At 46.0% G+C, this 15,432-nt stretch overlaps 1 long non-coding RNA gene across 1 annotated transcript in view; it reads right to left on the bottom strand.

Annotated features, from left to right (window-relative positions):
- The window catches only part of LOC132813879 (uncharacterized), a 73,508-nt gene that overhangs the window by 43,472 nt on the left and 14,604 nt on the right, over positions 1–15,432 (bottom strand). Inside the window, exons 3-4 of the long non-coding RNA XR_009644200.1 lie at positions 12,097–12,225; positions 1,891–2,024 (exon numbers count right to left, since the gene is read on the bottom strand). This is a non-coding gene — a long non-coding RNA (uncharacterized LOC132813879). The remainder of the gene's footprint in view (positions 1–1,890; positions 2,025–12,096; positions 12,226–15,432) is intronic.

Below are 15,432 nucleotides of genomic sequence, written 5' to 3'. Positions count from 1 at the left end.
GGCATTGAGATTGCACAGACATTTGTGAGGCCTGTTCTGCAATACTCTGTGCAGGGCTCTGGTCGCCCAGTTATAGGGAGGATCTGATTAAGCTGCAGGGAGTTCAGAAGTGATTTACCAGGATATTGCTGGGTATGGAAGGATCGGGTTCTGAAAAATGGCTGGATAGGCTGAGTCTTTTTCACTGGAGCCTGGAGGTTGAGACATTATACTATAAAGGTTTATGAAAAAAAATGAGGTATATAGATCAATTTAATGGTCGTTGCCTTTTCCTCAGGATGGGGGAGTCTCAGGAGTAGGGACCACATTTTTAAGGTTAGAGGAGAGAGCTGTTCAAAAAAAAGATATGGGGCAATTTGCTACAGCGAGGGTGGTTTGAGTGTGGAATGAACTTGCTGAGAAAGGGGTTGATGCGGGTACAATTACAACATTTAAAAGATATTTGGATAAACAGGTGAATAGGAAAGGGTTGGAGTGATATGGACCAGCAACAGGCAGCTGGGAAGAGTTGAGTTTTAGATGATGGTGGGTATCAGCTGAAGGGTCAGTTTCCATGCTGTTTTGCTTTATGACAAGAATATGGTTTTATTCCATTATTGAAGGAAGGATCAGGGCTGGGTCCACTGATGTGCATCATCTATATAAATGATTTGGTTGAAAATATAGGAGTGATTGTGCGAAAGTTTGTTGATGATCAAATTAATGGTGTAGTGGGCAGTAAATACGGTTATCAAAGGGGATCTTGACCAACTGGGCCAGTGGACCAAGGAATGAAAGATGGAGTTTAATTCAGGTGTTGGATTTTGTAAAGACAAACCATAGAGGACTAATATAGTTAATGGAAGGGCTCTGGCCAGGGTTGTCGAACAGAGAGAGAGAGAGAAAGAGAGAGACCAGGGGTGCAAGTTTCATTGTTCCTCGGAAGTGGCATACCAGGTGGACAGGGTGGGGAAAGCGGCATTTGGCACATTTGCTGTCATTGGCTAGCACTTTGTTACATACGTTGGAGATATTTGTAACATTGTCGTCAATATTTACCTTGGGCTGAGGAATCCACGGGGTGACCCTAAGAATGGTGAATAACCAAGGGTAGTTGAGTCCAAAACTAGAGGGTATAAACAGTAGGTGACAGCGCAAGGATTTAAAGAGGGAGCTGAGGGGGAACGTTATCCACAGAGGATGGTGCATAGACGGAATAGGCTGCCTCAGGCACATGGGAGAAACGTGAACAATTACAGCATGGAACAGACATTTGGGAGGTACATGGAGAGGAGAAGGTTTGAAGAGATAAGGGCCAAATGCAGGCAAATGAGACTCATTCAGTTTAGGTAACATGGGCAGTATTGAGGAGTAGGACCACAGGTTCTATTTCCGTGCTGTATCACTCTGTATCCAGTTAAAGAGGATTAGTGTACCAAAATAAGGCATGTTGTAGACACTGAAACAAGTTACAGCGATAGGGATGGTAGTCTGGAATGCAGTACGTCTCAACTATGTGGACGGACTATCGGGAATGGAGCAGGTTACAGGGACAACTACTGTGCACAAGCCATGCCACAGATACAGTGTTGCAGAGTTGTGAGTCTTAGTACAGTGTTGGCGGGAGAACACAGAACAGAAAGATCCCAGGCAGCATTGCCAACCTCTTGTCGGAGGCCTACTCTCCCCTCTGTTGTACTGATGCTCACTAAGACATCACAGGACTGCATTGATAACTATGAACTCCCGATGTGTCTCAGTGCAACTAAAGTTAAAGTAGACGTGGTGATTGAGCATGGGGTGTGTCTATACTGTGCTCCCCATCCAGCACTGTATCTATATTATGTATTGTTAGCCAATGTTTGCAGCCCTCCCATTTCTCTCTGCTCTGTGCACTGTGAGTGATCTTACCTCACTGCAGGATTTATTAAAGGCTCCAGATCTCCCTGCCCTTTGTCTCCCTGGTGACCAACCATCTTCAATGAGGTGATGGATGAGACGCACAGCAGTTGGGAAGTCTATTGAGTCAGGAACTTCCCGAGTACCTACAGGAGACAGAGAAATGGACAGAATGGGAAATTAGACTGATTCAGTGAGGGTTATACATGGAGAATGGAAATGAGCCCCACAGATATCTGGGAAATCCCAAACTCCACCCCTGGCCTGTGCTGTTGCGTCTCTCTGGAGTGGAGAATTCTGTTGGCCCAGGATCTGGAGTAGCTGCAAGAGTGAGATGCACTGACAGAGGCAGCAATTAGACCCACACAGGGAGGGATACCACATGGACAGATACTGAGTGATATCACCGGAGTGCTGGAAGGCTTCAGGATCACACAGTCATGTTGGAAGAATGGGTTTAGCTTCATGTATCAGTGTTCAGGGATGAGCAACCAGTGAGCAGGTGAAGTGATGGCCTAGTAACATAATTGTTAACGCATTTGTACAAAACCTCAGCTAATGTTCAGGGGAGGCAGGTTTGAATCCCATCATAAGATATGGTGGAATTTAAAATCAATAATTTTAAAAATAGCAATTAACAATCCATAAATAAATATGAAAACATTGCTGATGTACAAAAATCATAATCCCTTAGATTAGATTCCCTCCAGTGTGGAAACAGGCCTTTCGACCCAACCAGTCCACGCCATCCCTCCGAAGAGTAACCCACTAATACCCATCTCCCTCGACCTAATACACCTAACATTATGGGCAATTTAGCATGGCCAATTCGCCTGACCTGCACGGCTTTGGACTGTGAGAGGAAACCGGAGCATCCGGAGGCAATTCACGCAGACACAGGGAGAATGTGCAAACTCCGCACAGTCGCCCAGGGCTGGAATCGAACCTGGGACCCTGGTGCTGTGAGGAAGGAGTGCTAATCACTGAGCCATCCCGTGGCGCCCACTTGTCCTTTCGACAACGAGATCTGATCATCCTGACGTGGTCTGCACGACATCCCCACAGCAAAGTGTTTGCCTCTCAATTACTCTCTGAAATGGTCGAGCAAGCTATTCAGTTCATGGGCAGCTCGGGATAGGCAATAAAGGCTGGTCAGCCAGAGACACCCACATCCCAGACCTGATTTATATAAAAAATCCAAGAGGATGGTCCCCCTGGAACCGTGGTGGGACCAATGTCCTGGCCAATCATGTCGGTAGGTTTATGGACAGGGCTTTAAACTGACAGAGAGGAGGCAGGGACAGGGTTCAGGTGAAAGGAGCTTTCCAAATACAAAGAGAAAAGGTGGAGCATCGGAACAGCATGGGGATGTGGCTGAAGGCAACAGAAAGGAACAGGATGGGACAGAGTTTAACTAAAACTGTACATCAGTGAGTAGGTTTGTGATAAGAAATTTTGGGAAAGAGTAAATTATGGTTTTGTTTGAATGGACGAAGTCTAATCAACAAGGCAGATGGATTTGTGACACAGAGATAAAAGAGATTTAGACACCAGAGAGATGTGGTTACAGGGTGAACAAAAGGTGACATAAATATTCAATGGCTCACAACCTTGTGGAAACTCAGGCAAAGTGGGTAACGCTAACAATAATTGAGAACAAAGGCATTAGCCACCAAACAGCATTTCCTTGCTCATCACTGCATTAAATAGGAACTCATTGGAATTTTTTAACAAACACATTGTGATAATTTTGGGAAACATCAATATTCACAAAATGTGTGACAGTCACACCGACAACAGTGATATTGGAAATGGAGTTCAGATAATTAGTTTTCACTGTTTCTTAGAATAACACATTGTGCAACTGGCTAGGGACATAACTATCTCAGAGTGACCATTGTGTGATGAAACTTAGTGAATGAGTAATGTCACCGGGAGAGATCCTCAGGGAAATTGTGATAAAGTGCAGTTTAAAGAAATATAAAGTTTCAAAGTGAGTCACAGAAAGAACCAACTACAACTAGAAACAAAAATTACCAATAACATGAGTTTGAGAGAAGAACTGACCAAGGTAAATAGGCTAAACAGACTGAAATATGTGCCTGTAAATGAGCAGTGGAAAACATTTGAAAGAGCAGTGTAAAACACTCAACAAAAGGTCATTCCCTTGAAACAGACAAATCCTCAGCAAGAAATTCCCATCAGTCCCTCACTCAAGTAAAAAGGATCATATTAGATTATCAGGCTTAGAGGATCACCAATAAGTATTTAAAATGGTGAAGTGAGAGAATGTTTTAGGAGTTAGTTTTAAAGGGATTGCAAAGGGTCTGCTCGCAGGAGGAGGTCAGATGGAAGACGGAATAATTGTCAAGGTTTTATGTCACAAAAGGAACCGGGAGAGCTGAATGTGCTGGAGGTGGTGAGAGTGTTACACAGAGTGGTCAGGGTCTGAACGGTGTAACAAAGCCAGTACAGATTGCTGCAGCGGGAGGGGTTTGCAGAGGTAGGGAGGGACATAGGTATTTTTATTTATTCATTCATGGGATGAGGATGTCACTGATTGGACAAACATTCTTTGCCCCACTGCGAATTACCCAGAGTATAGCACAGAGTCAGCCATATTGCTGTGGGTCTGGTGTCCCGTGCAGGCCAGACCAGGTTAGAATGTCAGATGTTCTTCTCTAAAGGACGTAAGTGAACCAGATGTGTACTTCCTACTGGTCAACAATGCTTTTATGTACAGCCACAACATGACATCCCAACTCCTACTCTCAATGCTCTGCCCAAAGAAGGTAACCATCCCAAAGGCCTGCTCCACCAACCTGTCTACCTGTGACACCACTTACAAAGAACAGTCTACCTGCATCCCTGGGTCTCTGACTGACAACACTACTCAGGGCCCGAACATTAGCAGTACAAGTCCCACCCTGGTTTGTTTCACCAAAATGGATCACTTCACATTTATCGAGTTAAACTCCATCTGCTATTCTTCAGCCCACCGTCCCAGCAGTACTGTTCATCCTGTTGTATCTTGGATAAATTTCTTCACTATCCATATTATCAATTTCAGTGTCACTCAAAAAAACGTACTTACCACAAAACCGATATTCCCATTCAAACCATTTATCCAAATGACAAACAACAGGGGACCCACTTCACCGCTAGTCACATGTCTCCAGTCAGAAAAACAATATGCCTCCCATTGCCCTCTGTCTCCCACCATCAAGCCCAATTTTGTATCCAGTTGACTAGCTCCTCCTGAATAGGATATCATTTTACATTGATCTGAGCTTATCACCTAGTTTACCAAACAGAAACAGAACACAGAACAGTTCAGCCCAAGACCTTTCGGCCATGATGTCATGCCCATCTTTGACCCAACTGTAAGATCAAACTAACTTACATAACCTTCATTCTACTATCATCCATGTGCCTATTCAAGAGTCTGTTAAAATATCCCGTTCTACCCACCCACCACTCTCTGTGTAAAGGACCTACATCTGAAATCTCCCCTTACCCATCCTCCAATCGCCTTACAATCATGCCCCCTGGTACCATGTATGCCATGGGATAAAGAGGTCTCTCATTGTTCACTCTCTCTTTGCCTCACACCACCTTGTTCACTTCTACCAAATCACACCACACTCTTCTTCACTCCAATGAGAAAAGCCTTAGCTCCCTCGACCTTTCTTCATAAGACATGCCCTCCAGTACAGGCAGCATACTGGTAAATCTCCTCTTTACCCTCTCTCAAGCATCCACATCTTTCCTGTAATGAAGGGATCAAAACTGAACACAATATTCTAATTGGGATCTAAACAGGGCTGTATAGAGCTGCAGCATAACCTCATGGCTATAAAACTCAATCCTCCAGCTAATGAAAGCCAATGCAACATATTCTTTCTTAACAACACTATCAGCTTGGTGGCAAATTTGATGGATCTCTGGTCATGAAATCCAAGATCCATCTGTTGCTCCACACTATCCAGTATTCTGCCTTTATCCCTGTATTCTGCATTCAAGTCTCACCTTCCAAAATGTATCACTTCACACTTTTCCAGATTTGACTTTATCTGCCACTTCTCAGCCCAGCTCTACATCCTGTCAATGTCCCATTGCAACCTCTAGCAGACATCCACACTATTCACCACTCCATCAACCTTCGTCTCATTGGCAAACTTACTAACCCACTCTTCCACTCTCAAATCCAAGTCATTCATAAACTCACCAAGAGCAAAGGTCCTGTAACCTCTCCGTGCAGAAAACCACTGGTCACCGAGCTCCAGGCTGAATGCTTTCCATCTGGCATCACCCTCTGTCTTCTATGGGCCAGGAATTCTGTATCCAGACAGACAGGTTTCCATGTATCCCATGCTCTGTACTTTCTCAATGAGCCGTAAATGGGTTTTGTCACATTCTCAAAGGATTCAATAAAATTTGTGAGTCATGACCTGTCCCTAACAAAGCCATGATGACTTTCTCTAATCAAACTATGGTTTTCCAAGGAATCATAAATCCTGTATCTCAGAGTCTTCAATAATTTGGACATCACAGACAGAAGACTGACAGGTCTGTGATTCGCAGGATTATCTCTATTCCCTTTCTTGAACAACGCATGGATGATTCACCTAACCTGCACATCTTTGGGCTGTGTGTGGAAACCGGAGCACGCGGAGGAAACCCACGCAGACATGGAGAGAATGTGCAAACTCCACACAGACAGTCACCTGACGCTGGAATTGTGATCGCGCCCCTAGTGCTGTGAGGCAGCAGTGCTAACCACTGAGCCACCGTGCTGCCCCATGTAACTCTCTAGAGCCCTCCTTCTGATCCTTGGTTCCTCAACCTTAAGTCAGCTTCCTTCTTCCTCTTGACTAGATGTTCTACATCCCTTGGAACCTTGTCAAATGCTTTGCTGAAGTCCATGTAGACAATGCTTGACTGCTCTGCCTTCATCTATCTCTTGACTCGAAGAGTCAATCCAGTTTATGAAACACGGTTTCCCACTCACAAAGCCATGCTGAATATTTCGAATCAGCCCTTGCCTTTCCAAATATATGGAGCTCCTTTCTTTCAGAATCTCCTCCAACAACTTACCCAGCACTGGCTCACTGGGCTGTGATTTCCTGGCTTTTCCCTGCAGCCCTTAAGTGATGGAGTAACATTAGCCACCCTCCACTCTTCCAGTAACTCATTGTGTCTGTTGATAATATAAATATCTCTGTTAGGGACAATGCAATCTCTTCCCTAGCTTCCCATGAATATTCAGGCATAGACCCAATGAGCTACTGAGGATTAATTAACCTTTAATTGTTTTAAGATTCCAGCACTTTCTCTTCTCTGGAGAGGATTCTTTCCAAGACATCGCTATTTATTTCCCCAAGTTCCCGAGATTCCATGTCTTCCTCCACAGTAAATTCTGACATCACTATTTTCTATAATATCTCAACCACCTCCAGTTATGGTGCCCTATTCTCTCCCAAGTTACTCTTTAGCCCTTATTGAAACTTGTGTAAAGGTTTCTGAAAATTCAAATAAATCGTATCTTCGGTACAGCCACTCCTACACCTGTATCTATCCTGCCATTTATGCTCACACCAATAAAAATACAATCCTACAGGCTCAAAGCAACATTCTCTTTTTATTAAAAGTGTTTCTAAGGGTCCAGTTATTGTTCACTGACATATCCTTTCAAACACATTCCAGCTCCCGACCTACTATCAGGCCAACACTGTTTGGTTTCAGACTGGCAGCAGAAAGGGTTATGGGAGTTCGTGTTTAACAATCTGAAAAAGGGAGCTTACAGGTTCAACAGGTAATAGATGTTTTGGAAATAAGGAGGGTCATGGGGACTGAAGGGACATTATGGAGATAGGGAGTGATGTGGGGACTGTATGAGATTATGGACATAGAGAGTGCAGTGGTGACTGAAGAACATCATGGAGATAGGGAGTGATGTGGGGCCTGAAAGAGAACAAAGAGGTCGGAGGGCTGTTGGGCCTGAAGAAGGTTGCACAGATCAGGAGGATCATGGGAATTGAAGGAGGTTACTCTGAATGGGAGGGTCGTTGGGTCAGGATGAGATTATGGAGTTAGGGAGGTTTGTGGGGAAGGATTCAGGTTACATTGATAGGAAGAGTCATGGGGACTGAAGGAGTTTATGGAGATAGGGAGGACTGTGGGGACTGAAGGAGGTTATATAGATAGTAAGTTTATAGAGAACCACAGGAAAGAAGAGCAGATATCGACCATTTGAACACAGAGTCGGTCCCACCATTCAATATGATCAGGACTGATATCTAACCCAGTCCAGTGTTCCTGCTTTGACACCTAACCCTGATATTATAGTGACGACTGGCATTCAGTGATACAGCAGGCTGTAGTAACTGGGACGGGGTGGGGTGGGGGTCTTACAGAGATAGGGAGGGTTGTGGAAGCTGGAACAGATGACAGATACAGGGCGGGTTTTAGGAATGGGAGGACTTTACACGGATTTGGAGGAATGCAGGGATGGAACGTGGTAACAATCACAGGGAGGATTTTGAGAGCTTGATCTGAGACAGGTACAGCTGAGAACAGAAGTGAGTCAAACAGTCAGGACAGGCAGGGACAAGGTAGGATTAATAAATTAAATTGCATTTATTTCAATGCAAGGTGCCTAACAGGGAAGGCAGATGAACTCAGGGCATGGATAGGAACATGGGACTGGGATCTCATAGCTATTACAGAAACATCGCCCAGGGATGGGCAGGACTGGCAGCTTAATGTTCCAGGATACAAATGCTACAGGAGGGTTAGAAAGGGAGGCAAGAGAGGAGGGGGAGTGGCATTTTTAATAAGGGATAGCATTACAGCTGTTCTGAGGTTGGATATTCACAGAAATACATCCAGGGAAGTTATTTGGGTGGAACTGAGAAATAAGAAAGGGGTGATCGCCTTATTGGAATTGTATTATAGACCCCCCAATAGTCAGAGGGAAATTGAGAAACAAACTTGTAAAGCGATCTCAGCTATCTGTAAGAATAAGAGGGTAGTTACGGTCGGGGATTTTAACTTTCCAAACATTGACTGGGACTGCCATAGTGTTAAAGGTTTAGATGGAGAGGAAATTCTTAAGTCTGTACAAGACAAGTTTCTGATTCAGTATGTGGATGTACCTACTAGAGAAGGTGCAAAACTTGACCTACTCTTAGGAAATAAGGCAGGACAGGTGACTGAGGTGTCAGTGGGGGAGCACTTTGGGGCCAGCGACCATAATTCTGTTTGTTTTAAAATAGTGATGGAAAAGGATAGACCAGATCTAAAAGTTAATGTTCTAAATTGGAGAAGACCAATTTTGACGGTATTAGGCAAGAACTTTTGAAAGCTGATTGGAGGCAGATGTTCGCAGGTAAAGGGATGGCTGGAAAATGGGAAGCCTTCAGAAATGAGATAACAAGAGTCCAGAGAAAGTATATTCCTGTCAGGGTGAAAGGGAAGGCTGGTAGTTATAGGGAATTCTGGATGACTAAAGAATTGAGCGTTTGGTTCAGAAAAGGAAGGAAGCATATGTCAGGCATAGACAGGATACATCAAGTGAATCCTTAGAAGAGTATAAAGGAAGTAGGAGTATACTTAAGAGGGAAATCAGGAGGGCAAAATGCATACATGAGATAGGGCTGACAAATAGAATTAAGGAGAATGCAAAGGGTTTTTCCAAATATATTAAGGAGAAAAGGGTAACTCGGGAGAGAATAGGGACCCACAAAGATCAGCAAGGCGGCCTTTTTGTGAAGCCACAGAAAATGGGGGAGATATTAAATGAATATTTTGCATTAGTATTTACTGTGGAAAAGGATATGGAAGATATAGACTGCAGAGAAATAGATGGTGACATCTTGCAAAATGTCCACATAACAGAGGAGGAAGTGCTGGATGTCTTCAAACGGTTAAAGGTGAATAAATCCCCAGGAACTGACCAGGTGTACCCGAGAACTCTGTGGGAAGCTAGAGAAGTGTTTGCTGGGTCTCTTGCTGAGATATTTGCATCAGCGATAGTCACAGGTGAGGTGCCGGAAGACTGGAGTTTGGCAAACGTGGTGCCACTGTTTAAGAAGGGTGGTAAAGACAAGCCAGGGAACTATAGACCAGTGAGCCTGAACTCAATGGTGGGCAAGTTGTTGGAGGGAATCCTGACGGACAAGATGCACATGTATTTGGAAAGGCAAGGAGAGATTAGGAATAGTTGACATGGCTTTGTGCGTGGGAAATCATGTCTCATAAACTTGATTGAGTTTTTTGAACAAGTAACAAAGAATATTGTGGAGGGCAGAGTGATAGATGTGATCCATATGGACTTCAGTGAGGTATTCGACAAGGTTCCCTATGGGAGACTGATTAGCAAGGTTAGAACTCATGGAATACAGGGAGAACTAACCATTTGGATACAGAACTGGCTCAAAGGTAAAAGACAGAGAGTGGTGGTGGAGGGTTGTTTTTCAGACCGGAGGCCTGTGACCAGAGCAGTGCCACAAGGATCAGTGCTGGGCCCTCTACTGTTTGTAATTTCCATAAATGATTTAGGTGCAAACATAGGAGGTACAGTTAGTAAGTTTACAGATGACACCAAAATTGGAGGTGTAGTGGACAGCGAAGAGGGTTACAACAGGATCTGGACCAGATGAGACAATGGGCTAACTGGCAGATGGAGTTTAATTCAGATAAATGTGATGTGCTGCGTTTTGGGAAAGCAAGTTTTCGCAGGACTTATACAGGTAATGGTAAGGTCCTAGGGAGTGTTGCTGACCAAAGAGACCTTGGAGTGCAAATTCACAGCTCCTTGAAAGTAGAGTTGCAGGTAGATAGGATAGTGAAGGCGGCATTTGGTATGCTTTTCTTTATTGGTCAGAGTATTCAGTACAGGAGATGGAAGGTCATGTTGCGGCTGTACACAACATTGGTTAGGCCACTGTTGGAATATTTTACGCAATTCCGGTCTCCTTCCTATCGGAAGAATTGTTGTGAAACTTGAAAGGGTTCAGAAAAGATTTACAAGGATGTTGCCAGGGCTGGAGGATTTGAGCTACAGGGAGTGGCTGAACAGGCTTGGGCGGTTTTCCCTGGAGCTTCGGAGGCTGAGGGGTGAACTTACAGAGATTTACAAAATTATGAGGGCATGGATAGGATAGGATAAGGGGTCAGGGAGACAAGAACTCAAAGGCATAGGTTTAGGGTGAGAGGGGAAAGATATAAAAGAGACATAAGGGGCAGCTTTTTCACGTAGAGGGTGGTACGTGTATGGAACGAGCTGCCAGAGGATGTGGTGGAGGACGGTACAATTTCAACATTTAAGAGGCGTTTGGATGGGCATATGAATAGGAAGGGTTTGGAAGAATATGGGCCGGGTGCTGGCAGGTGAGACTAGATTGGGTTGGGATATCTGGTTGGCATGCACAGGTTGGACCGAAGGGTCTGTTTCCGTGCTCTACATCTCTATGACTGTATCACTCATGGAGGTTATAGAAATAAACTGCGTGGTCGCGTCTGGAAGAGATTAAAGGTAGAAAGGTTTGTAGTTACTAAAGGAAATTACATCAATAGGGACCAGCAGAGTTTACAGAGACTGAGTGTGTCTTAGAGACAGGAAGAGTTTATAGTCATCATTAGAAATGCAGAAACTAATTTTGAGAGAAGCAGGGTCACTCTGCTTTGTGCCCAGAGACAAGGAGGAGTCTAACAGCTGGAGGAGGTTACTAAGGTACAGAGCTTTTTTGTTGGCGTGACGGGAAGGTTACAGAGATCATGAAGGTAGCAGGAGTTCAAAAAAGTCACAAAGACAGGGAGGTTTTTCAGGTCTGGAAAGGACTACACTGACAGGGATGGCTTAAGGAACTGAAGAGTTAATTTTCTTCAGTTAAGGAGAGATGTGACAGAACCCAGGATTAAAGACAAAGGCAGAAACTTGGAGAGTTTTACTGATATGAGAAGCTTACAGGGATAAGCAGGATTGTAGGGGCTGATAGAGATAGGGAAGGTGGTATCGATGAAACAGACAGTGGAGAAAATGGCAGACATAGGGAGGGTTCTGTGGAACAGATGAATTTACAGACAAGATGGTGATAATGAAGCCTGAGATTTTTCTCATGTTCCTTGTCCAGCATTATTCCTACATCATGCCCTCAGGTTCTGAATTAAAGCCAATGAACTCCTCCCTGTGCTGTTTACTGTGAGTGATCTTACTGGCTGCAGGATTTACTGAAGGCTCCAGATCTCACTCTCCATCTCTCTCTGGCTGACCAACCGTCTTCAATGTGGTGATGGACGAGACAGGAATTGGGAATTGTGCTGAGTCAGGGACATCAGGAATACCTACAGGAGACAGAGAAATAGACAGAATGGGAAATTAGACTAATGCAATGAAGTCCCACAATGAACATAGAGAATGGCACTGAGTCCCACAGAGATATGGAAATTCCCAGTCTCCATCCATGGCCTGTGCAGTTGCTTCCCTCTGGAGTGGGGAATGCTGTTGGCTCAGGATCTGGAGTAACTGCAAGAGTGAGAGGCACTGACAGAGGCAGCAATTAGACCCACACAGTGAGGGATATCACATGGAGAGAGACTGAGTGATATCAGCAGTGTGCTGGAAGGTGTCAGGATCACACAATGGTATCATTAGAAGTGGTTCTGACCAGTGAGCACTCAGGGAGGACTGAGCTATTTCATTGGGATAGGCTCCTCTGGTACCAGGATTATGCAGTGTGCTATAAACGGACACAGATGAGGAGGGGGACAGGTCTCAGGTGAATGGAAATTCCCAAGACCAAAGAGAAAGGTTGAAATATTGGAACACCATGGAGATGTGGATGAAGACCAACAGAAAGAAACAGTAAGGGACTGAGTTTAATTAAAATACGACATTATCAAATAGATTTGTGACAGGAAATTATTGGTTAAAATAAAGAAAATGCCATTTCCGCCCCTTACAATTCCTCATACACCACAAGTGACATCACTTTCGTCCCTCACATCATCGCTGATGTCACACACTCAGTGACTGCCGCTCCCCCCACTGCCGTGTTTGCCAACACTTCCGTCCCCACCAACACCACTAACCTGCATTCTGCTGACACCACTCCCAGGTCCCACCGTCACCATCCCCGCCCGCAGAACCCTGAGGGGAACACCACACCTGTCCATGACTCCATCCCCATTCCCCCTAACACCACACCCACACCAGTTACAGGCACCGTCGCCGCCCCCAGCTCCACACCTACGCCTGGTCCCAGCTCCCACTCCTGCCGAGTTTTCACCATTCCCCCTGACCTCCCCCTCACTGAGGACGAATGATCAGTCCTCAGCAAAGGCCTCATCTTTATCCCTCTCCGTCCACACATCAATTAATTTAATACACACCGTGATGTCGAACGCTCCTTCCACCGCCTCCGCCTCAAAGCTTACTTTTACAATGAACACTTCCACCTATTTTCTGAGAACCACTTTTCCGGCCTCCAATACACTCCATCCACCTGGACACCCCGCGCTGGCCTATCACCTGCCTTCGATCTCTTCATTTCCAACTTCCACCGACACATTAACTGCCTCAACCTATCTACCCCCTCTCCCACTCCAACCTCTCACCCTCACAACGCCCAGCCCTCCACTTCCTCTGCTCCAATCCCGACCTCACCATCAAACCAGCAGATAAAGGGGGTGCAGAGGTAGTCTGGTGCACTGACCTCTACACCGCTGAAGCCATGATGCCAACTCAAAGACACCTCCTCCTACCACCCCCTTCACCATGACCCACCTCCCATCACCAAACGGTCATCTCCCAGAGCATACAGAACGTCATCACCTCAGGAGGAGATCTCCCACCCACAGCTTCCAACCTCATTGTCCAGAATCACCCACTGCCCGGTTCTACCTCCTTCCCAAGATCCACAAGCCTGACCACCCTGGCCGACCCATTGTCTCAGCATGCTCCTGCCCCACCGAACTCATGTCTGCCTACCTCGACATTTTCCTATTCCCCCAGTTCATGAAATGTCCACATACGTTCGAGACACCACCCACACCCTCCACTCCTCCAAGACTTCCGTTTCCCTGACCCCCAATGCCTCATCTTCACAATGGATATCCAATCCCTCTACACCTCCATCCACCATGACCAGGACCTCTAAAGCCCTCCGTTTCTTCCTCTCCCGACGTCCACAACAGTACCCTTCCACCGATACTCTCATTCGTTTGGCTGAACTTGTCCTCACCCTTAACAATGTTTCCTTCAAATCCTCCCACTTCCTCCAGACCAAAGGGTTAGCAATGGGCACCCGCATGGGCCCCAGCTATGCCTGTCTCTTTGTTGGCTACGTAGAACAGTCCATCTTCCGTCGTTACAATGGCACCACTCCCAACGTCTTCCTCTGCAACATTGATGACTGCATTGGCACCACCTCGTCCTCCCTCAAGGAAGTTGAGCAATTCATCAACTTCACCAACACATTCCATCCTGAACTTAAATTTGCCTGGATCATCTCTGATACCTCCCTCCCCTTCCTGGACCTCTCCATCCCCATTAATGACAACCGACTTGACACTGACAATTTTTTACAAACCTTCCAACTCCCACAGCTACCTAGATTACATAACTTCCTACCCTACCGTTTGCAAAATTCCCAACCCCTATTCCCAATTCCTCTGCCTCCGCCGTACCTGCTCCCAGGTGGGCCAGTTCCACCACAGAACACACCAAATAGCCTCCTTCTTTAGAGATCGGATTTTCCCTTCCCACCTGGTAAAAGATGCCCTCCAACGCATCTCGTCCACATCCCGCACCTCCGCCTTCAAACCCCACCACTCCAACCGTAACAAGGACAGAATGCCCCTAGTTCTCACCTTCCACCCTACCAACCTTCCCATAAACCAAATCATCCGCCGCCATTTCCACCACCTCCAAACTGACCCCACCACCAGTGATATATTTCCCTCCCCACCCCTCTCCACTTTCCACAAAGACCATCCCTGCGTGACTACCTGGTCAGTTCCACGCCCCCCAAAAACCCACTCTCCCTTCCTGGCACCTTCTCCTGCCACCGCAGGTATTGCAAAACCTGCGCCCACACCTCTCCCCTCACCACCATCCAAGGCCCCAAAGGAGCCTTCCACATCCAACGTTTTACCTGCACATCCACCAATATCATTTATTGTATCCGCTGCTCCCGATGCGGTCTCCTCTACATTGGGGAGACTGGACACCTCCTAGAAGAGCACTTTAGGGAACATCTCTGGTACACCCGTTCCAATCAACCCCACCGGCCTGTGACCCAACATTTCTACTACCCCTCCTACTCTGCCGAGGACATGCAGGTCCTGGGCTTCCTCCATCGCTGCTTCCTCACCACCCGACGCCTGGAGGAAGAACGCCTCACCTTCCGCCTCGGAACACTTCAACCCCGGGGCATAATTGTGGACTTCACCAGTTTCCTCATTTCCCCTTCCCCCATCTCACCCCACCTCCAGCCTTCCAGCTCAGCACCGCCCTCATGACCTGTCCTAATGGCCTATCTCCCTTCCCAC

The sequence above is a fragment of the Hemiscyllium ocellatum genome, unplaced genomic scaffold (genome assembly GCF_020745735.1).
Source record: "Hemiscyllium ocellatum isolate sHemOce1 unplaced genomic scaffold, sHemOce1.pat.X.cur. scaffold_515_pat_ctg1, whole genome shotgun sequence".
NCBI classification, from domain to species: Eukaryota; Metazoa; Chordata; class Chondrichthyes; order Orectolobiformes; family Hemiscylliidae; genus Hemiscyllium; species Hemiscyllium ocellatum.
The sequence above is the reverse complement of the archived record's forward strand: the minus strand, read 5'-3'. Positions and strand labels throughout refer to the sequence as shown.